Source organism: Henckelia pumila, chromosome 2 (genome assembly GCF_033568475.1).
Source record: "Henckelia pumila isolate YLH828 chromosome 2, ASM3356847v2, whole genome shotgun sequence".
NCBI lineage: Eukaryota > Viridiplantae > Streptophyta > Magnoliopsida > Lamiales > Gesneriaceae > Henckelia > Henckelia pumila.
In genome coordinates, this window is record NC_133121.1 from 28,677,820 (window position 1) to 28,683,819 (window position 6,000).

At 36.5% G+C, this 6,000-nt stretch overlaps 1 long non-coding RNA gene across 2 annotated transcripts; it reads left to right on the forward strand.

Annotated features, from left to right (window-relative positions):
• The first annotated feature begins 3,242 nt into the window (after window positions 1-3,242).
• Window positions 3,243-5,416, forward strand: LOC140882448 (uncharacterized). Of its 2 annotated transcripts, none has more exons than XR_012150211.1 (2): window positions 3,243-3,485; window positions 5,170-5,416. It is a non-coding gene; the product is annotated as an uncharacterized lncRNA (long non-coding RNA). The 2 variants fall into 2 exon arrangements; XR_012150210.1 differs by having other exon boundaries at window positions 5,181-5,416.
• The last annotated feature ends 584 nt before the right edge of the window (window positions 5,417-6,000 follow it).

Genomic DNA, 6,000 nt, shown 5'->3' on the forward strand with positions numbered 1-6,000 from the left:
CAAAGAGCTAATTCTCTATTGTTTGATCCGGAGATCGAACGAACTGCGCGAGCTTTGCGAAGGTTGAGAAGAGAAGAAGAATTAAGGAATATGGCTGAAGATAATCCACCACAGGCTCCCTTGGTGCCAATTCGAGATCGCTTTCGGCCTACTGTTCAAGCACACTACTCAGGCATAGCTCGAGGAACCATACATGCTAATAGTTTTGAGCTCAAGCCTGCATTGATCAATATGGTTTAGCAAAACCAATTTAATGGGAGCGCCACAGCCGATCCTCATCTGCACCTAAAAGCACCCACATTGGTGCATTATTTGGTAATTATTAATACCAATTAATGTGTGTGCACCAATGTGGGTGCACACATTAATAATCTGGGCTGCCAAGTCAGCCCAGAAATTCATATGTATTAATGCACTAAATATTAATGCATGGAGGAGAGAGGAATTTTGCAATTAAAAAAATTAAAAATATTAAAATAAAAGGAAAAAGTAAAATAATTGTTGGCAGCTTTTCTTCAATATAAATGTGTATAATATGTATTCATGTATTTATCCGTTTATAAAGTAAATAATAACAACTCTTTCATCAATTTTTTTTAAAATTTAATTATAAAACAATAATATTATGTTATTTTAAATAATTACAATTTATATTTTAAAATAGTAATATCAATAGTCTCAACGATTATTTCATATTTTTAAAATATGTTAAATTTTTTTTAATTCATAACATAAATTAAATTAATTTGAAATTATAAAAAAAATTAGAATTTATTTATTTAATAATGAATGAACAGTGGAACCCATAAATAATGAGTGTTGATATTAAATGAATGTGAGTATGTATTAATAATGAGAAGGTATTAGTGTAATGAGTATGTGGCATATGGACCCCACGTTTTTTGAGGAGGTGGAAGGTAGAATAATGCTGATTAATTTGTACCAATGTGGATGCCTTAAGAACATTCTTGGAGATCACTGATACGGTAAAGATGAATGATGTTTTTGAGGATATTATTCGTTTACGTTTATTCCCTTTTTCTATCAGGGATCAGACTAGAAGTTGGTTGCAGTCACTGCCGCTAGGAAGCATTACTACATGGGAGGACATAACTGTCAAATTTTTAGCGAAGTATTTTCCACCTGCCAAGTCCACTCAGCTGAAGATCGAGATTAGTACTTTCAGGCAGAATGACTCAGAGCAGTTATATGAAGCCTGAGAGAGATACAAGGATTTGCTGAGGCGGTGTCCTAATCACAATTTTGCAGATTGGGAAGAAATTGAGTTGTTTTATAATGGGTTGAATACGCCTACCCGGATATCAGTGGACTCTGCTGCTGGAGGTACAATTTGTTCTAAGGACCTTATTCAGGCCTACGACATGCTAGAACATATGACTATTAATAGTTTTCAATGGCCGTCTGAGAGAATGAGAGTCAAGAAAGGTGTAGGAGTTTATGCAGTTGATCCTATCACTTCTATATATGCCCAACTTTCTGCTTTGACTACACAAGTGGCTGCATCAAACAAAGTGAGTGTGGTAGATTCAACAGGTGAATCAATGGCCAGTGAAGAGTTGCAGCATCCTGAACAAGCTCAGTACATCAATCAAAGAGGTTATGGAGGCTACAGAGGTAATCCTATTCCCAATAATTATCACCCAGGATTGCAAAATCATGAGAACTTCTCTTATGTCAATAATAAAAATGTAATGAATCCTCCTTCGAGGTTCAATACAAATAAGGGCGAGGGAAGGCCATAATTGGAAGATGTAGTAAGCACTTTTGTCACTAAATCTTGTAAGAAGATGGCAGTAATTGAAAATCGTCTTGATATCTTGGAGATGCATGTGGTCAATATTAGCGCCATGATGAAATCTATGGAAACGCAGATTGGGCACATGGAAAATGCGTTGAAAGATAATAACAGAGGGCAGTTTCCCAGCAATACTGAGGTGAATCCCATAGAACATTACAAGACCATAGAGCTGCGGAGTGGGAAACAAATAGGTACTAAAAGAAGTAAATCTGAGAGTGAAAAATTTGAGAAGATAAAAAATTCAGCAGAGGCAAAGAAGTTCAAAAGTTCTGAAGTTGAAAATAAATCTGAGAAGAAAGTGGAGGAGAAAAAGAGTGAACTTGAGCCGAAACTGATGTATAAGACACAACTTTCATACCCACAGAGGTTCACGAAAAATGCATTGGATGAGTACTTCACAAAATTTTTGGAGATCTTTAAGAAGATACACATCAACATCCCCTTTGCCGATGATGTCTTGGAGCAGATGCCAAATTATGCAAAGTTTATCAAGGATGTGATGTCTAAGAAAAGAAGGATTCAAGAGAACAAGATTGTGAACTTTAATGAAGAATGCAGTGTCGTGCTCCAAAAGAAGATGCCACAAAAGTTGAAGGATCCAGAGAGTTTTACTATTTCTTGTTCTATTGGTGGATCTCATATTACTAATGTTTTATGTGATTTAGGGGCCAGTATTAATTTGATATCATTATCTATTTACAGGGCCTTGGAGCTTGGAGATATGAAACCGACAACGATCACATTGCAATTGGTGGACAGAAGCGTCACATATCCACATGGTATTGCTGAAGATGTGCTCGTCAAGGTGAATGAATTCATCTTTCTGGCTGATTTTGTGATCTTAGACATGGAAGAGGATCATGGTGTGTGACGCCTAAAATTTTTTTAATTTGAGTTTCATGCCTAAATCTGTTTTAAATATTTATAATTCCAATTTTCGGTATTAATCACCTGAAAATCAATTTTTCCCGTGCATTAGGGATTATTTTTAAAATTTTGCAAAAAATTATCTTTTTAATTTCCGGACTAGTAAAACCTAATTTAAAATTTTAAAATTTTAATTTTTCAAGCTTGTGTTTTATTATGTGTAATTTAAATTCATAAGACCTAGTTGCTAAGTTGGAGTAACACTTTTTAAAAGTGTGTATCACTTTTTTCCTAACATACACACACTCAAACTTAATACTTAACCCTACCCCTAAAATTCACACTCAGACCCCGTTTAGTTTCAAAATTCAGGCTAAAAAAGCACTTTTTAAAGTGCTTTTCAGTTAACAAGGTGTTTGGTTAAGCACTTTTTAAGTCAAAATTAGTGTTTTTTTAAAAGCCATAAATTGTAACTTTTAAAAGCATTTATTTTAAAAAATCTCTACAAAATCCAAACAGGCTCTCAATTTCACTTAAACTAACACACAAACACACACCACACCCCATCCATTCCCGACATTTCTCCTCTTCTCTCACGCGTTGCAGCCGCCGATCTTCATTCCTATTTCTGCTTAAAGATCGGCCGCACCAGCTTCTCCATTTCCTTTCTTCTTCGGCGTTGCTTCAGCATGGCGAGCAACATCTATTCTTCCCTCGTTCGAGCTCATTCCAATTCCCTGCTCGGCCCAGCTCACTCGAGCTCTTAATCTTCGTTTTTGGTAGCTTAGGAAAGAATATGGTCCCTTTCTCACCAATGTGGAATATTATGTTGTGTGTATATTTGTGTGTCCCATTTCTATTTTGTTTCAAAAAACATTATGTGCCCTGTTTTGCTAAGATTCGGCCATGGTGATTCATGCTTGTTACGTGTTTGTAAATTGTTCCGATCATGTTTATTGTTGAGGGTGATTTGAGTAATGAATTTGAATGGAGTTAGACACCTTCTTGGTGCTCGAAACTCCTAGTGCCATTCCCTGTCTTGAAGACTTCGGCCATGGTGGTTAGGTTGCCATGTTGTGTTGAGCCATGTTCATACTACGATTATGGTTAAGGATTTAAAATGAGTATGAAATTTATATGTTGAATGTATTGTTGACAAGTTCCTTATTTTAAAATTTTCAGAAATGCACTTTTGCCTTGTTGGGTTCGAAAAACTGTGTGTTGTATTTGTGATGTTTGGATGGTGATTTAGAGCTACCATGAATGATATGTAGTTCACATGATAGCGACTAGGATGACTCGAAGTTAGCTTGTGGGAAGGGTTGAGGTGCATTCGAGTGAGGAGTATGATAGAGGCTTGGTTTCGGAGAAGTGATTAGGGGCTGTATTTTTTATGAGAGTTGAGCTGGGTAGGAGCTGGATTTAGTAGGTGTGAGGGAGTCTATGGAGTGGTCGTGGTCATGGTTGTAGGATGGTTAATGGGAGTCCATTGATTAAGTTATGGGAGGGGTAGTGAGGTAAGGGTGAGCAGACTTTTGTAAGGTGTTGGGTTGTCCGGTAACTTATGGTAAAGGCTAGGTAAATTTCATGATTTGCTTAAGGGCTCGGGTCTGGAATTGGGTTAGAATGTTAGGAATATATCGGTGACAGCGGGAATTAATTCGGTTAATTTTGGGTCGAGTTCTAGACATTAGAATGGATAGGTGCAGAATTTTAGCGTGATATGCTTGCTGTCCGGAAATAAATTCGAATAAAATGATTGGATAGGAATAATACGTTGAGGACAACTTCCTTATTTAGTTTTAAGTGTAAGGGAGTAGTGGTTTTAAGCGGAATTCTTTTTGAGTAAGAATTGAGTAAGTTATTGGTTTTACGGGCGAACCGCTCGGGTTGTCCTAAGTGCAAATTTATGGTTTAGATTCCCATCCTTGGTTGCTCCCTAAATCACCGTCTCGGTCATATTTTTGTGAGTCCTTGCATGATTATTGAGTAAATATTATGAGTACATTATATTTGCATATGCATTCTAAATCCCTGAACCAAGAAGGAAAGAAAATATTTTTATGAACAAAGTGAGATGGTTGTGACTATATAAAAGTATGTGTTTGGACGAGCTGGGAGACGTCTTGGTTTTCCTTACCAAATTTATGGGTTTGGACGAGTTGGGAGAAATCCTGGCTTCCCTTACCAAGTATGGGCAAGACGAGTTGGGGGTTATCCCAAGGATCTAAGTTCAATAAATGATATGACTATGTTTCAGTACAGTTTATGCAGTTATATTGATTATGTTAGATTTAGCCATGCATATGTTATATTCATGTTCTCATTCCTTTTAGAAGACTTTTGTTTAAAGTGTTGGGCACAAATAAAGTATTTTAGCACAAGCTATTTTAAATCTGCGTGTGCTTGTATTTATGTAGTACTCGTTATTTCTTCCCATATTTTTGCTGAGTCTTTAGGCTCACTACATCTACTTGGTGCAGGTGAGCATGAGTTTCTAGGGACTGAGGGGCAGGATCCCGAGAGTGAGGACATCGGTGGTGCAGGCCCTTGACCGTCGCTGCTTCTAGTTTCCGCAAACTCTTTTGGTTGTAGTAATGAATTGAAGTATTTCAAACATTTTTAGTAATTTGCAAGATGTGTATTCCCTGCTTTGAATATTTGGCATGTAAACTTATGTACTCGTTTTTCCACAACTGTGTGGGATTAAATTCCTTTTTAAATTCTATATTTTCAACTTTGGGATTTTATCAGGCGTTTATTTTAATTGTATTGGAAATGTTGTTTGTGACAGGCTGGCTTTTAATATTTTTAAACGATTCATGGCAAATTTTTTTGAAAAATCCCGCATTTTTTCTCTATTAACTGCTGATGCCAAGATAGATGTGAAGAAAAGTGAGTTGTCGATGGGTGTGGAAGGTGAAAAAGTCATTTTTAACATATTCAAGAAGACAATTAATTCATCAATCGAGGAATTGTGCATGATTGAGCGAGTCAAGAAGCTGGATTGCCATAACAAAGCTGGCAGTGAAGAAGATTTGCCAAAGGAAAAAGCACCTAGAGTACCAAGGAAGAAAAAGCAAGTGAAATTTAAAAGTTGGTTTGTGGAGTATGTTTTGAGGGTAAAAGAGAAAGGGAAGACCCCAACCAAAGTGATAACCGCCTAAGACTGGTGAAAGTCTGGCTGACGAGTCTAAACCAAGCGCTGTTTGGGAGGAAACTCAAATTTTTTGTTTATTTTATTACATTATTTTTGCTTAAGTTTTTCTTTAATTTTTGTTCCTCAGTTTTTTAATAGTGCACACGTGTGAATT